The sequence below is a fragment of the Eptatretus burgeri genome, chromosome 17 (assembly GCF_056783735.1).
Source record: "Eptatretus burgeri isolate ZD-2024b chromosome 17, Ebu_testis_v1, whole genome shotgun sequence".
In the NCBI taxonomy this organism is placed as follows: Eukaryota; Metazoa; Chordata; class Myxini; order Myxiniformes; family Myxinidae; genus Eptatretus; species Eptatretus burgeri.
This window is the reverse complement of record NC_140977.1, coordinates 36,422,742-36,441,127: the sequence shown is the minus strand read 5'-3', so window position 1 is coordinate 36,441,127 and position 18,386 is coordinate 36,422,742. Positions and strand designations below refer to the sequence as shown.

General features: G+C 41.9%; 1 long non-coding RNA gene across 1 annotated transcript; it reads right to left on the bottom strand.

Annotated features, from left to right (window-relative positions):
* Positions 1-9,228: 9,228 nt before the first annotated feature.
* LOC147009756 (uncharacterized) lies at positions 9,229-16,805 on the bottom strand. Its single transcript, XR_015052634.1, has 2 exons — positions 16,629-16,805; positions 9,229-12,093 (listed from the first exon to the last, which is right to left on the bottom strand). It is a non-coding gene; the product is annotated as an uncharacterized LOC147009756 (long non-coding RNA).
* Positions 16,806-18,386: the final 1,581 nt, after the last annotated feature.

Sequence of the window (18,386 nt, the reverse complement as noted above, 5' to 3'; positions counted from 1 at the left end):
CACTAAAGACTTTAAAAATTGCTTGACGCTCGGCATTTAAAAGGGATCGAGCATGGACAAACAACCATAAGTTGTCAATGGTAGTGTAGGTTTTGATGGCGTCTGTGTTGGAGTTCCTTGGATTAAAAATGAACCCGCAGCTGAAAAATAACGTTTTCCAGGCAAATGTGATCACAGAACCAGCATGGAGGACTTTGACAAACTACGCTGCTTCTGAATTCCTCACGCAAGAACTTGCAAGGTGCTGGGGATAGGTGAGAATAGAGATCACACGTTGGAAGGGACAGTCTTGGAGTGTGTCACATAGAAGAAGGATCTGGGGGTGGAGGTGGGAGAGGAACCAGACTAGAGAATGCCAGGTAACCATAAGTAAAGGTAAGAAGGTATTCGGTTGTATTCATAGAGGCACAAGGCTGAGGATGCAACTGTGCCACTGATGCAATGTCCTCTGCTCTTTCGGACAGAAATTTGTTCAGGGGGCTTGTGATAGTTTAACTACTGTTGTTGTTTCGTATGCAGCCTTTGGCTGCTGGTTGCATCATTTTCTGGAAGTGTGGCTGTGCCGTTGATGCACCGACCTCAAAAGGATGACAGACTGAGTCAACCCCTCTGGTGTTATTTCAACGGCAGGGACAGGAACTTGAACTTGAGACCATAATATCTCAAGCCAGCCACCTTGACCATCAAGCCAACACCAGGCAGTTCAGCAACTCTTCACGAAGAACACCGTGGGATCTTAAACGTCCACCTACAAATGCTGACAGAGGGGACGCCCATTTTAACGTCCACCCGGGGGCGACACACGCATTGGTGAATCGCCCTGCCGGTGAAACACCAGGATGATGGTTTATAGCTGAATCAGGATTCAAACCCAGGCTAGACAGCTTAGAGGCGAGTGTGCGTAACTCTAGTCCATCATGCCAACCCAAAAGAGGTGTTATCACGTGGAATTTAGTTCGGCCTCTTCTGGAATATTGTGTACAGTTTTGTCACCGCATTCTGAGGAAGGATACATAGCTATCGTGGAGAGCGTTCATCCCAAAGCAATTAGATTGATCCTGGGCCTCGCTGGACTAAGTTTTGACGAGCGGTTGGAAGAGACAGGACTTTCTACTTGAGAAAAGGAAGCGTTTACTTGGGGTTCTGATAGAGATTAAAATAGTTAAGTGTATAAACAAAATATATGCAGAAGAATTTCTCAGCAGAATAGACAGTGATGGACCACGGACCATAGCCTGAGATTTTTTTTAAATGAGGACAGTTCTGGCAGTAATAAGGAAGTTGTTGTTTCAGACAGAGCTGTGAATGCATTAAATGGTCTCCCTGGAAAGGTAGTGGTAGAAAGGGTTAAATTGGAATTGCACAGGTACCGAGATGCATCTGAGATAGCGGGGTAAGAAGATAATGCCAGTGGCAGGACTTGTTTGTTGGCAGTTTACGCATGACGGGGTTTTGGTGTATAGTGGAGGGATATGATGGGCCCAATGGCCTCAATGGCCTCCTCCTGCACCAAAGTTCCTTGTTGATATAAATTACTGGAAGTCCACTGTTGCACCCTCGAGTTCTGTCATTTCCACTCTTAAAGGAAATACCAAGTGTACCACCACCTTGATAAAATATCTCCAAATAACTTTGTTTCCCAAAACACAAGTTGCGTACTCATATCAGTAGACTATGGTATTTGGAAAATTGACGTGTAAATATTTGGTGACGTCACCAAGGACCGAGGTATTCCCTCTGGTACGAGAGTTAATTCAGTGAACGATATATTCGATGAAATGCTGAAAGGACGAGTACGGGGCGGGGAGGGTGTAGTAACACCCATAAAGACAGTTGTGTTGGGCCCAGTCATGTCATGGCTTTGGGACGGAATTCTGACACAAAAATCCAAGCTGCAAAACGCTGGAACAACATGTCCGCCCAACGTATCCGAAAAGGATGGCGACTTCCATCTTCGGTGGAGAGTCCCCTTCGTATTTCTTTGGTTTTTTTTTTGTATACCTTGTCGAGGCTCATATGAGAGCGAACGCACAACGCACAGTGAGAGGGACATGAGATAAGAGGGGAGGGAGTGGGAGGGACAAAACGGTGGGGAACGGAGACATGAGGAGATCTGTGGAAGGGAGAGGGATGGGGAGAGAAACACGCGGAATACAAGATGGACACTACAGGAACTTTCAGGAAGGAAAGCAGGGAATTTGAAGGAGGTGGATTAACGGGGGTAGAAAAGATCACGCATTTGGATGGGGGATGATAAGAGGTGGTGAACAGATGTTTTTGAAGGCCTGGGTTTTCTGGTGACCTACGTGCACAGCAATGGATGAGGGAGGGATTCTGAAGGTTTAATAAAAAAATTTGTGCGTTTCTGTGAACAAAAATTCACCTTTAATTTTTTTTACAGCAGGCCGACGATGGTCGAAGGATCTAAAATATGTCCGACGATACTACGGCCTACACAATACGATGAGTCCCTCATAAGGAATTCAACACAGAAGCCCATTCGGCCCATCAAGCCTGCGCAATTGTTGCCAACCTATGGTTGCTTGTATTTGCTCATGCAGGGCTTGACTTGAGGTGATCATGAGGATGTGCATAATATGTACATTGGTTGAGTTACGATTGTATTCAAAGTCCTTTTCGCCTGAATTGTACATTTTCACACTCACTTATCCTCTGATGCTTTCGACTCGGCCATGATATGAGCTGTGCCACCAAAGGTGGACAGGAGGTTATGTTTTCGCACCTGTCTGTCAGTGAGCTGGATATCTCAAAAAGTTATGGATGGATTTGGACAAAACTTAGTGGACAAGTTGGGTGTGTGGCAAGGACGAATCGATTCGATTTTGGTGAAGATTCGGATCTGAATCTGGATTCGAGAATTCTTAAAAGTGATTCTTCATTATTGAGAGGAGGAGGAGATTGAGACCATACTCTGTGCAGAGCATTGGTGCTGCCTCAGCAGTCTCCTTGGCTATTGGACACAATCCTGGATGGGTCGCCACTCCGACAGAGTATACCAGCATGCTGGCACTCATTTTGCTGACCTCGGAAGGATGACAGGCAGAGTCAACCCCACCTGGTATTAATTCAACAGCTGAGCAGGATTTGAACTCAGGACCTGAGGATCCAAAAAGCCCACCACCCGAACCATTAAGCCAACACCAGGCATATTATTGAGAGATGGGGCCAAAAACGATATATTTCACGACATTTCAAAAGGTTGTGGACGAGTTATGACCAAACTTGGTGTATGAGTTGGTTAGGTAGCAAGAGCAAACCGATTCGGTTTGGGTTCAGGTGCAGATGCAGATCCGGCCTATCGGTGGAATACAAAATGTAAACTATTCACCCTGGCAGAGGTATGCGCTCTACCGAGAGCCATTTTAGTCGGTCTCCCGCTGAAGGGGAAGTGAGACTATTGCAACGGCCTTGTCTGTTTGTCCGTATGTCTGTACGTCTCCGGGTCTATACATTTTCGCTTTAAAAATGTTTTTTCTCTGTAACGGCTTGTCCGATCAATGTGAAACTTTAAAATAACAAGTCTGAAGACGATGATGGTTCACGAGCGGTATTTGACGATGTAGATTGTTTCAGAACTCAAGGATGAGACAATGTGATAATGTTTGACCAAGTTATAAAAATGATCAACATGATGTGGTACGAGTGACAGGTTATTAGTTGCAAAATGTAAAAAACCCGGTTTTGTTCAACAAATTTCAAAATTTGACCTTTGCATAACCTTTAAAGGTCACAAAACAATGTTGTGGACGTTAAAATAAGGAAAGAGGATACGTGCTATCGCTTATTGGAGTTAGTTCGTCGAAGAAAGTCGAAAACCCGGTTCGATTCCCACAATTTTGAAAATTTGACCTTTAAAGGTCAAAGGTCAAGGATTATGATTTTGGTGCAAAACTTCCTGTGGAACATTCCAGGAACAATATAACGTCATATCGGCTATATGGCATTTCGCACTCCTCGGATTATCCATACTTTGATGAAATCAGCGTAAAAACAAACTTGAAGGGGATGCCACAGGCAAGGTGTTCGAGATAGAGCAAAATGGTTTCAAGACTTTAGGTGGGGAATGACCTCAAGATTATGCGTAAAAAATATTGTCATCCAAGCTCTCAAAGTTTGGGCGGTCGTATGATTTTTATGTCAAAATTCGCAATTTTCTAAGTTTTTGACCTTGTGACCTTGAACTTGGGACGAAAATGAAAATCGGATAACGACAAGTTTTGGATAATTCATTTTGCTATTCAAATACAGAAGAACCCATTCCACTCAGTCAATTCCCGAGGAGAAGATAGATTTTTAATCTGACTACCCCCTAAAAATGGCTATTTTGTGGCGTGGCTCCGCCCACAATGGGCGTAGCCACGCCCTCATCCAGTAAAACACAACTAGACATTGATATCGAACACATAACCAAGTTTCATCAAGATCGGAGCAAAGCGCACGGAGTTATGCTCTGGACAGACAGACACACACACAGACAGACAGACAGACAGACATAATGAATATTGTGGTCACTCTGGCTGGCGCTAGTGAACCAATAAGAGGGACTCCCCATGAAGAATATTGTATTGATAACTCTGATGTCATCGGTCAAATGGTATGGTGGCCATATTGGATTAAAGAAAAAAATGGACATCTCTGAAACTGCTGAACGAAAAAAAATTGAAACCTGGCACACGTCATCAACTCCCAATGGGGTACGTCGCTTGATAAGGATAATGTCATTGTTGAAGTGGTATTACAGCCATAATCGGTTGACTCGAAATTGTTATCCACATCACACATGAAGACGTGGCCGGAATAAATCAGACATTATGAGGCTCGAATATATAAGTTCGAAGCAATCCATATGTACAGTCCCGATATAATCTGATGGCCAGAAAAATTATACAGGCAATGGTATCCATCATTGATGGGTAGAGACTCATTTAAGCACCTTTATTAGTTAAAGATCATTGCGGCCTATCCAGGGCCTGATTGAGGTCTTCGTAGGCCAAGGCCCGGGCCTCACGGGCCTAGTGGTTAATCCGGTCCTGGGCCTATCTAGAAAAGGCCGAGCAAGTTGAGACTGTTCTGGTCCGTTAATCTTTGCGGAAAGTAATAAGCATGGAATGCCTCAAGAACATCAGGTTTCTTCCAAATTTCGTTCAGTGTCGTGTTAAACAACAGTTACTGACTGTTTGAAAAGATAACCATACGTTGGATAGAATTGACTGAATAATTTGTGGTTCTAATAATTTTTACTTCTGGAAGCTGTGAGACCCCCAAACCTCACGATGAGTCATTTGTACACCTGAACACTGAGTTCGTCCAAAGTGGGAAACTCACTCGAGAGAGGTGGTGGTGGTGCCAATGAAATCGTTCCAACCGTTGGCGTGTGGCTCTCTGTTCCCCTGGTAAGTTTGGTTGAGATTGGATAAGTCATGACCAAATGTATCGCGGTCAGACAGACAGACAGACAGACAGACAGACACAAAATGTTACTATTATGACATGGACCTGCCTGCACAAGTACTCCACACTCCACAGGTATCCCAACATCATGTTCAGATCTAGTTAGTCGTGGCTGTGTTGAAGGAGCTCAGACACAAACTCAAGATGAAAACACAGCCATGACGTCTCTCATTAGCTCGCCTGTTCGAAGAACAGAGAGCTATAGCGATACCCCTCCCCCCCCCCCCCCGGCGTGAGCGTCAGGGTCAGCGTGAGCATGAAAATGTTAAAGTTTTTGGTGCAAGTTATTTAGAAGCTTGCTATTCATTTAATATGTGTACAAGGATGCTAATATTTGGCATGGAGGTTCCTTTGGGGTATATTATTGATGTCGTGAAGTTGAAATTAAAAAATAATTTCAAATGTTTTAAATTTTTGACCTGTTTTGAACTTAACTTTTTTGTCGCACATCAACATTAAATTTTTGGTACAAGTTATTTTTTAGAAGCTTGCCATTCATTTAATATGTGTACTGGGATGCTGATTATTTGGCATGGAGGTTCCTTTGGGGTATATTATTGATGTCGTGAAGTTGAAATAAAAAAAATAATTTCAAATGTTTTAAATTTTTGACCTGTTTTGAACTTAACTTTTTTGTCGCACATCAACATTAAATTTTTGGTTCAAGTTATTTTTTAGAAGCTTGCCATTCATTTAATATGTGTACTGGGATGCTGATTATTTGGCATGGAGGTTCCTTTGGGGTATATTATTGATGTAGTGAAGTTGAAATTAAAAAATAATTTCAAATGTTTTAAATTTTTGACCTGTTTTGAACTTAACTTTTTTGTAGCACATCAACGTTAAAGTTTTTGGTGCAAGTTATTTAGAAGCTTGCCATTCATTTAATATGTGTTCGAGGATGCTGATATTTGGCACGGAGGTTCCTTTGGGGAATATTATTGATGTGGTGTCATTGAAATTAAAAAATAATTTCAAATGTTTTAAATTTTTGACCTGTTTTGAACTTAACTTTTTTGTAGCACATCAACGTTAAATTTTTGCAACAAGTTATTTTTTAGAAGCTTGCCATTCATTTAATATGTGTACTGGGATGCTGATTATTTGGCATGGAGGTTCCTTTGGGGTATATTATTGATGTAGTGAAGTTGAAATTAAAAAATAATTTCAAATGTTTCAAATTTTTGACCTGTTTTGAACTTAACTTTTTTGTAGCACATCAACGTTAAAGTTTTTGGTGCAAGTTATTTAGAAGCTTGCCATTCATTTAATATGTGTTCGAGGATGCTGATATTTGGCATGGAGGTTCCTTTGGGGTATATTATTGATGTGGTGTCATTGAAATTAAAAAATCATTTCAAATGTTTTAAATTTTTGACCTGTTTTGAGCTTAACTTTTTTGTAGCACATCAACGTTGAAGTTTTTTCCTTTCTCATGTTTTTATCTACCACACTATTTTTTACTGATTTCAATATACAAATACATATATTGCTTTAAAATTATTTGGATCGGACTTCACTGCAATGCTTTGTAAAAAATATTATTAGACTACTCTTTTAAAAACGATAAATGTATAAACAGGCGAGCATTGGGTGGCTTTGACACTAACTCTCTGGTTCACTCTCGCTCTCGTATCTTTGTTCTCTCTTTTTTACCAAGGATTGCATAAGGTGGTATTGCCTTTGTCCTCGCAGTGGTAGTTGGACAGGAATTTGTAATTTGTTCAGGGTACCAGCAATAACTGAAGCCTGGTGTTGGCTTCACAGTTAAGGTGGCTGGCTTGTGACCTTAGGGTCCTGAGTTTGAGCCCCAGCGAACTGTTGAATTAACACCAGGTGGGATTGACTCAGCCTGTCATCCTTCTGAGCTTGGCAAAATGAGTACCTGTGCACTGGGGTAATGACCATTTGGGGTAACCTATATTGGAGTGGTGACCCATTGAGGACTGCACTCCTTACCAATGAAACTGCCTTGGCAGCCCGATGTGCCTTTACAGCATGAAAGGAATGGTATTATTATTATTATTATTATCATTATTATTACCGGTGATAACTCACCTATTCTTCAGAAGGTCACTGTGGGATCTTTTACATCCACCTACGATCACACTGTAACTCTCCTTTTGTTCATTTTCGTCTCTCAAATGAGTGCAATGTTTATTTTGTGTTTGTTGATTATATTTTGGAGTTGTGTTATTTTGTTTTGAGTGCTGTTTATGTTTAATTGTAAAATGTTCAGGTGAAGTGTACTAAATGACTCGGGAAGTGTTGGCCATAGGGCAGCCACATGTCCATTGTGAGCTGTAATCTTTGTATGAAGGTATAGGTTTGTACATTTGAAGTCATTTGTTATATATCTAGTGCCGAGAACTGAGTCGTGATGGTTGGCGATTCTTATTTTTGCATGTCGGGCAGATGTAGATAGGTGGACCAGAGTTGAGTTCAAAGTAGAAGTAGGAGACCCAGGTAGCTGGAGATACCTGAATCTCTACTACAATAAAAAAATTTTTTAATGTAGTCTCCAGGAGCATGGCTTTGTGCCTTCGCTTGAGTCCGCTGTCCACATACTTCTTCCATCGCCGAAGGACTGCAGTAAGAGAGATGATTCGGATCATCTGCTTCTTCTTGAAGTCAAAGTCTCCACACAAAGGCCATCCTCTCCAGTTCCTCTACAATATTGGCTGTGAAAGAAGGGAATACCTTCATAAATTGGTAGTTTCACCACTTCTCCCTTACCCAAGCACCTACACCAACCCCTCTCAAGTATTATTTTACTTTTCTGGATACCAATTCCACATCAACATAAACATACCCTCTTACAATCTTCCACCTATTATAATTATACATGCCACCACATGATTACAATACACAAAGAGTGTTGTTGTCATGAAGTAGCAGTCTTGATTTGGGGGGAGTAGTGTTACTTCAGCACATGGGTGGTGGCTTGGGGGTGTTTTGTGCAGTGTTATGGACATGTCCCATTCCATGTCCCATGTCTGGGTCAGAAAAATGACGAGTCCTGCACCGCTGATGCGGGCTGTGTGGAGAGGGATGCGTGCTTTGTGAATGGTTGGTGGTTCATCAGGAGGAGCAAAAAACAAAACAAATGTTTTCCCTTCCTGAGAGTTTACTTCTGTATCCATCTTGTTCACCTCATTGAGCCCTCATTCTCCCCCACATCCCTTATTTCTCCAGGTCTTCCTCTATTTTGTTTCTTAACTCTGCTGTTGGTGTATTTCCCCCTCCCGGTAACCCTCTTCTACTGTTTCCTTGCTCTGTTACATCGTAATCCGTTATTGTTCTCGCTCCACCATGAGCCTTGACATTGTATGCAAGATAAACAGCGCCGGCAGATGGGTCCTGTAACTTAACGTTCATTCAAGGGACGGTGCACACATTGATGCCTTTCCCTTTAACACCAGGATGATCGTTTACAGCTTGGTTGAGATCTTTTCTACCCTCGTTAACCCCCACCCAAATCCTTCCTCCTTCCAAATTTCCAGTTTCCCCTCATTGGAGTTTCCTTCTGTATCCATTTTGTCCACCCCATGCATCCCTTTCTGCCCCCATTCCTCCCCACACCCATTGTTTGTCCAGGTCTGCCTCTATCTTGGCCTTCAACTCTGCTGTTGGTGTCCCCCCCCCCCACTTTACTGTTCCCTTTCGTCTGTCTCGTCCTGATCCGTTCAGTGTTCTAATTCTTTCATGAGCCTCCACTAGAAACAGATACATGACAGAAGTAAATAGACACCATGATTTAAAAAAAAAGTTTATTGAACATTTGAAGTACATTTGATCCATTTTAATACGTACACTAGTATTTGGTAGACTTGCCATTTGCAGATTTCAATGCATTTACTCTTTCAGGCATAAAACTAACGAGTTCCGAAATTTTCTCTTGTCGGATTTCTGTCCAGGCTTCACATAAAAGGTTTAGCAATTCTGCCCGTGATGTTGGTTTCCTGGACTTTTTCCGCACAGCTCGATCCAATTTGGCCTAGAGGTGTTCAATGGGATTCATGTCAGGAGACCGACTTGGCCAAGGAAGTCACTTGATCCCGTTTCTGTCCTGCCATTCTTTGGTCGTTTTTGCAGTGTGCGATGGAGCTCCATCTTCCATGAACAGAGTGTTGTTTTTGACCATCTGACCAGTGGAGAAGACAGGGAGAAGTCCATTCTCAAGGATAGAATTGTATATATCGTGGAGTTGGTGTTGCCAACACACTCCACAAGCTCTGACCGACCAATGCTCCAGATTGCTCCCCATACCATCACTGAAAAACCAAGCCTGGTGTTGGCTTAGTGGTTAGGGTGGCTGCTTGGGATCCTAGGGTCCTGAGTTCAAGCCCCATTGGCCACTGAAATAATACACCAGGAGGTTGACTCAGCCTGTCATCCTTCCGAGGTCGGCAAAATGAGCACCAGTGTACTGGTAAGGGGGACACTGCATCAGCGGCATAGCCGCGTCCCAACTAATGATGCAACCAGCAGCCACAGGCTGCACTCGATAGAGAGACTGAAAACCCACCGTGTTTGACAGTTGGCTGCAATCAGTTCAAAGAAAACTCTTGACTGGGAAGTCTCCAGCCCACACTCGTCTACAATCAGAAATATTGAGTAAATTGGGACTCAACTGAAAAAAATGACAGTTTGCCAAAACTCCCAGGGTCTGTTGGCCATCTCATCAGCCCACTTCTTTCTCCTTTCAATGTTGTCTGGTCCAAGAAGAAGTTTTCTCTGAGCTCTTCTCCCATTGTAGCCCAGTTGATGAAGGTACCGCATGGCAGTTCTTGAGCTAACTTGGACCTCCTCTGCAACATCTGCTGCCTTGCAACGGGGAGTTTTCTCAATGGACCGCTTGACAGCTCGAAGACACCTTTCTGAGGGCCCAGATCGACCAGAAGAGGAAGCTGTGGATTCCTTGCCTTCGCTGGTGAATTGAACAATCACCCGATTGACCATAGATATTGAAATGCCAAGGTTCTGAGATATCTGACGCTGGCTGACTCCACCTTCTGATTGGCCAACAATTCGTCCTCTTTAAAAATCGCAAAGTCTGTGTGCTCCCTGGGTTCGAGGCATCGTTAATTGTCGTACAAGACCCAGGAATTCATTTCTGCAAATAAATACTCGAATATTAGCACAAATCACTGAGTAAAACTGCGTTATACAGATGAAATGAATAAATTTAAGGTGTCTATTTACTTTTGTCATGTCTCTGTACTGCATACAAAAATAAGCCGTCTAGCTCGGAAATCAGTGCGCATACCTCTCAGCTGTCCTAACACCTAATAATGGTCAAAACTCTGTTATTACACTTAAAGCACACTTTACAGCATTATAATAATGCAGTTTTTTTCTCTCTGTAAATGACTAAGCCTGATGTTGGCTTAACGGTTCAGGTGGCTGGTTTAAGATGTTAGGGTATTGAGTTCGAGCCCTTTCATTAAATAATACCAGGTGGGTTGACTCAGCCTGTCATCCTCCAGAGGATGGCAAAATGAGTACCAGCTTACTGGGAACAGGAGGCAGCAACAGCTGTGCTCCCAGCAATGAGGCAACCAGCAGCCGCAGGCTGCATATGTAATTGTAATTCATAAGTTATTTAAATGTATCTACAGGAAGTGAATTTGGCCAGGGTTGCTTCACACAATGCCCTACTCTTTTTGAAAGACCTGATATTTATAAAGGGAATCCCAAGTGTGAGGATAAAAGGTGTGTTGTTTCTCAAGGAAACAAAATTGAACCCAATTCTTTCTCTCTCTGTAAATACAAGTTGGGTGACCCGATCAAGATGGGATTATTTAGACTTCAGTAAACCATCGAGAAGATTGATGTTTCAAGCTGGAGCAAAATGAACTCGGGAGTGCACCACGGCAATGATGGGCCAAATGGCCTCATTTCCTTGTTTGAGGTCATACAGGATCACACGACCACTTACACACAATGGAGTCCCATGGCGACTGTGGATCCTTTGTATATTCATTTCCATTCTGCATACAGAATATAATACTTAAATTGGTTCAATTCCCGACATAATCCATCTTGGAACCCAAGCTCTGCCCCTCTTCCCACTGAGTACGGAACCTGATGTACGACACCTGATTTCCCAGAGCACAGTTATTTTTTGTTTTAACATCAATTTGATTAAGAATTGCAAATTTTTTAATGTGAGGTTGACCTACCACATGTTACATTTGGAAGGGCACTCGGTGGCGCGCGTACCTCCACCACGTAATACCTGATCCACGAGAACATATCTGGCCCAATATATTTTTGAAATATCATGCTATACCATACTATATCGTTTTTAGCCTTATCTCTCAATGGTGAAGAATCACTTTTAATACTAAATATTTCTCATATCCAGAATCAATTCGTCGTGGTCACGCACCCAACGTGTCCACCAAGTTTCATCCGAATCCGTCTACAACTTTTTGAGATATCGTGCTATTTATCGTTTTTGGCCCTATCTCTCAATGGTGAAGAATCACTTTAAAAATTCGAGTAGTCGGATCCGGATTCGGATCTTCACCAAAATCTAATCAGTTCGTCCTTGTCACACACCGAACCTGCTCACCAAATTTCATCCGGATCCGTCTTCAAGTGTTTTGAGATATCCTGCACACAAACAGACAGAGAGGGGTGAAAACATAACCTCCATTACCTTGGGTGGCAGAGGTAATTATGTGGTGGAGCAAATTTTGGGGCAATGGGCACACTGGTATGGAATTGTAAGACAAATAAAAATAGAGTGTGAGAGACATATACACACACACACACACACACACACACACACACACACACACACACACACACACACACACACACACACACACACACACACACACACACACACACACACACACACACACACACACACACACACACACACACGGGGACATCTCGCTCTTGTATACAGTATATGGCATAACACCACTCTCCTTGGGAGGGGGTATTACTAGTCATACTAAAATATGAAAACAATTCTGGGGGAATGGGGTAATTATTACGTCTGCCACAGAAGGTGAGCGGAAGTTATGTTTTCACCAGTCTGTCTGTCTGTCTGTCTGTGAACAGGATAACTCAAAAAAGTTTCGGACGAAATTTGGTGAACAGGTTGGGTGTGTGATAAGGAAGAATTGATTCGATTTTGGTGAAAATTTTTATCCAGAAAGGGAAATTTTTAGAGCGATTCTCCTCCATTGAGTGAGTGGGCTAAAACCGATAAATAGCACGATATCTCAAAACCTTATCGACGGATTCAAATGAAACTTGGTGGACAAGAGCGCATTCCTCCTCCAGGTTGAGCAGTTTACGTTTTGTGTCCCATTGAGAGGTCGGATCTTCTTCGGAATCTGAACCAAAATCAAATCGGCTTGTTCTTGTTTTCAAACCAACTCGTCTATAACTTTTTGAAATATCGTGACATATATATATATATATATATATATATATATATATATATATATATATATATATATATATATATATATATATATATATATATATATATATATATATATATATATGTTTTGGTCCCATCTCTCAATGGTGAAGAATGACTTGAATATTTTTTTTAAATGTCCCATCTGGATCCGGATTTTCACCAAAATCGAATCAATTCATCCTTTGCAGACACCCAACCAGCTGTTCACCAAGTTTCATCTGAATACTCTTTTTGAGATATCCTGCTGACAGACGGGCGAAACATAACCGTCATCCATCTTCGGTGGCCAAGCTAATTATCAAACTTAGTGCACAAATTGAGTGCGAGTTGAGTCAACTGATCAATATTTTTTAAATTTGACTCAGATTTGTGGATACACAGCGGAGTGAATCAATAATCTCCGTGGAGTAACAGCAAGTCCGTGTCCAAATTGATGAGTATAAAGATAAAATGTACATGATTTTTCCAGTCAATAGTCAAAATAATTCAGTGGAAACTTGAGTGGAGAAATGAGTGCTTCCTTAATTGTATTAATTGATGTAATATGAGGCCACGGACGTTCTCGTCGCCCCTTGTGAAATAGGTTGGAAATGAAACTACATCTCATGGATATACCTTAAACTGGGTATTTCGCTTGACAGGATTGCTCAGAGGTACGCACTCTAACCTTCAAACCATCGAGCCTGAGTTTGAATTTCCGCTCAACTATAAACTGCCACCTTGGTGTTTCACGTGCGGGCCAAAATATAATTTTTTTTGTGGTCCCTCGGAGGGGTGTTAAGTCGGTTGTCCCATCTGCTGGCATTAGTTGATTGATGTTAAAGATCCCACGGTGTATTTTTCCAAAGAGCAGGCGAGTTATCGGCGGTACCCTGAACGAATTACAAATTCGAACTCCTTCAACCGAGTATCCTTGCTTTGGAGTGGCTACCCGTCCTGATGTCGTTCTAGCTGAGAAACGGTTCTCCAATAGTCATGATACGTCGCAAATCTGTGAAGATGATGGGTCTTTATTATTACTGTATTATTATTATTATTATTAATATTATTATTATGATGCACTCAAAAACAAATATATTCTGGCAGATCTAATGTTTCGTAAAGAACTAGATTACTAAAGAGTTCATGGAATACCTTTCCTGGTGCTCCGTTAATATAAGAAAAAGGACATGGGAAGGATCTCTTCAACTCTTGCTTTGCGTTTCCAAGCACTATCTATATTTCCTATATCTATTATATATCTATATTTGTCCGAATCTCAATATTCCTCAATGCTGAGAAGGTGAACGGCAATTTGAGATTGGTCAAGATGGCGTAAAATTGCATCATGTATTGTCCAAGTACTGCAAAACTTGATGTTTTTGGAAATTCTCAACAAGGCGATTTGTGTTGCACAGTGTTCAAGTAAGTATATAATTCAATTTACATAAGATAAAAGTTTTAAAGTTGGAGAAAAATAATTTTCTGAAGTTTGCCACCGACGATGCACCGTCCTTTACCACCAACTTTATTTAAAACGTTAAATCAGTTCTTCGTAACCTGTTGCTTGTGTCATCTATGACATCCCCAAAAAACAGTTTATTCTTTGGAATGATTTTCAATTTCGTATGACTGCCAGATAGGCAGATAGACAAAAAATAATTGCCTTGCTCCTCTGTGCGCATACGTGCTCGGAACGAGATTCCGTACAATTCGCCAAATTCAGAGCCGAGATACTGTGCACCTGCAGGTTCGTTTTCCGGTTCATGTTCCAATTCGTGTTTTCCAGTTTTGAAAATATAACATTCAATTAAAATCCACTAGTTCCTCGATCATCGACTAATATCTGTAGATGCACAGACAGACAGACAGACAAAGTGAACCAATTGCTGAACCCCTCTTTGCACTTTGTGTGTGTGTGGAGTAATTATATTGCTTTTTCCCTCAATGCTCTTCTTTAATAAGAGACCCCAATATGCAAAAATAGACACTGATTAATTACATCCATATTTTCATCAATTAGATTCTTGACATTTAGATATTTGTAAAAACATTGTATTTGTTCCACTTCAAAATTTTTTTTTTAATGAGGATGTTCTAAAACTAGAAGGTCACTCAGTAGAGCGCACACCTCCACCACGTAATTCCTGATCCACGAGAACATATCGAGCCCATTATATTTTTGAGATATCGTGTTTTATATTAATTTAGCCCTGAGGCGACCAGGGTTGGCGTCAGGAAGGGCATCCGGCCATAAAACATTGCCTCAAGAAAAAGCCAAACCCCTGCACAGCAGGGAAAATGGCTGTAAAAATATTAGTTTAGCCCTATCTCTCTCTCTCTCTCTCTCGCAATGGTGAAGAATCACTTGGAAAATTATCAGATCCGGATCCGGAGTCGGTTCTTCACCAAAATTGAATCAATTCTTCCTTGACACACACCCAACGTGTCCACCAAGTTTCTTCTGAATCCTTACAAAACTTTTTGACATATCGTGCTATCTCTCAAAGGTGAAGAATCACTTTTAAAATTCTAGTAGTCGGATCTGAAACCGGATCCTCACCAAAATCTAATCAGTTCGTCCTGATTGGTTCAATTCCCACAAAACCTTGCTAACACACCAAACCTGTCCACAAAATTTCATCCCAATCCGTCCACAACTTTTTGAGATATCCTGCGCACAAACAAACAGACAAACAGACAAAAAGGGGTGAAAACATCACCTCCTTCTCCTTCGGTGGCGGAGGCAACTACTGAATCTCGTATTCAAGAATTCCCCTTGTAGAAATTATAGACCAGGATTAAGGGAAATCTGCACCTTTGGTTGTGGACTTGTGGTGCAGGTTTGAAGCTTAATATGTATTTATTTATTTATTTGTTTGTTTGTTTGTTTGTTTATTTATTTATTTGTGGCACATACTCATACCTGAAGTTCGGGCAGTTTTCAGTGCTGAGGGGCATTAGAGCGACCGCCGCAGATTCGCACAACTGGATGCTGTACCTGGTCGACCTCACGTGGCAAAGCAACCATCTGTGCGGAGCCGCGACGGGCAAGCCCGGGCAAACGCGATCCTCGGAGCTGGACCAAGACGGTCATGCCACCAGTGGGTCACTTTATTCATTACGAACGTAGTCATAATAATAAATTAAATCAGAAAATAATCATGGATTTTTTTTTACCATATTAATCTGAGGTTTGTGGAGGAGCTTCTACTGCAAATCACGTGGAGGACAAATAAATGAATAGGGGAGAGAGACAGACACACGCACACACTGGTCTTGGTCGTGAAGGCTGGTGTCTAAGTTTACAAACTTTCACATTCATGACAAGGCCATTAGTAGACATGTGACAAACTCAGATAGTACATACGATTTGAACTTGTGTTCCCGCAATCATGAGCCCCAGAGATTCAGATGGCCACACGAACAGGTGAACCATTATTATTATTATTATTATGAATATTATTATTATTATTATCACCGTTATCATCATCAACATTATTTTTCGCAATTTTGAAGTTGCCTTTAACATTGATCGAATTTTCATATAACACTACAACGTTGATTGTTTGTATCATAAGTGTAAATTTTATTCACTGTATTTTACCAGCAAACTCTTTATCATTGCTTTTTGGTTAAATATTTCATGTGCAGGCCTAACTTCACACCCTGAAATTTTGGAAAGAAACGCCTATAAACCTTCCTCTGTCTCTTCCCTCCCTCTTACCTGCGAGGTTGTCCCTCACCCACCAACACGGGGACCTTTGGGGTCTTCCGAGCAGTTAAACACCAATCGGCAAAACCTTGCTCATGCGGTATCCAGAAACTGCAGCACAATTTCCAGGCAGTACAGGTGTATGAAAAGAAAAATCTCAGAAATTCTGGAACATTTATATATGGAGTTGGTGGCCTCGTGGTTTTTCCCAGCGTCTTAGCTTATCGGTCCCAATCCGGCAGCTTGACTCTTATCAGTAGAACGCCGGGCCGCCCCCATGTGCCAACTGCCACCATGCGGCCCTTCCGCCACGCCGGCCCCTGGGGTCGCTTCATTACACGGGTAACGTGAGTCACCGGGGAGTAGGGGGGGCAAAGCAGACCAGAGGAGAGGCGACATTAATCTGAAATCGGGTTGAATGTCTGATATCATCAACTTTAAATGATACTGTTAGTAATGTTGAGGAATTTTGATCAGCAACTTCACCTCTTAAACTGTGGTCTTTATTTCTGACAGTTGTTCCAAAAGCTGCTAAGCTTGCACTATTGCCCTTTTCCCATGCACTCGATGGCATTTGCGGCACGCTCGCCAAATGGCCATCGGAGCCAACCGGTGAGCTCTCAGCCATGCGGTCGGACATATCCATATACGGTTATCGTTCAGTGTGCCTTCAACAGAAAATCATAAATTCATATTTTCCGAAGGTATATCATTAGGTGGTGGAACACTGATATGAAAAAAAAAAAGAATCCAAACTTTCACCATGGATTTACAACTTTGATTGTGGTTAAAAAGAAGAGAGAGAAAAAAACCCAAATAAAAACACATGCATCCAAGCTGAGAGATATCTTGAGATTATCAGAAATTAATCACAGTGTAGCTGTTTGGCCACAAGCACTGGTTTGTCACAATTAGGATATGATACATAGAAAGAATGTCCCTCAGTCTGACATTCAGAGGCAGGGCCTCATGCCTGATGAAACCTAGTGGCTGATATCACATCCTTCCATGTTATGCATCTGTGCATGTGCTGCCCTTTCCATAGGAAGTCATTTCATCTCTTGCGATTAAAAAAAAGAAACTTTTTTTTTCTTCTTTTGGCTGAACTTGTAGTTGTAATTGCTGAGAGTGTCTGATTCAACAATTGTGCCGAGTATGGATTGGAAAAGACATGGATATGGAAGAGGGGTCAGCAACAGCAAACGTTTAACTGTCGTTCGATATAATTTTGCTTTCCGATTGGGATTCGGCTACAAACTTCCCGAATGCTTCACAGGCATTAGAGTGCTGCACAATAGAGTGTGCCACCTTCTGGGGAAATGAGCTCTCTCTCTATTGTGGATTTGAGGACTACACGGTAACTTTGAAAAGCCATTAGCTATTGTTGTTGTCCACAGCTGCATGTTGGATTGGGATTCGATTCTGAATTCATTCCACTGGTTGCATCATTACTCAAGCGTGACTATGTCACTGATGATTGCAGTGCCCCTGCGCATTCAGATAGGAATTTGTAGTATGTGCATGATGCCGGCAATGGTTCGCATACTCTTCAAGAAAGACACCGTGGGATCTTGTATGCATAGTCCAGGCTCGTGGAAGAGCTAGAACACTGAACGGATCAGGATGTAACAGAACAAAAGGAACAATAGAGAGAGAGAGAGAGAGAGAGAGAGAGAGAGAGAGAGAGAGAGAGAGAGAGAGAGAGAGAGAGAGAGAGAGAGAGAGAGAGAGAGAGAGAGAGAGAGAGAGAGGGAGAGAGAGAGAGAGAGA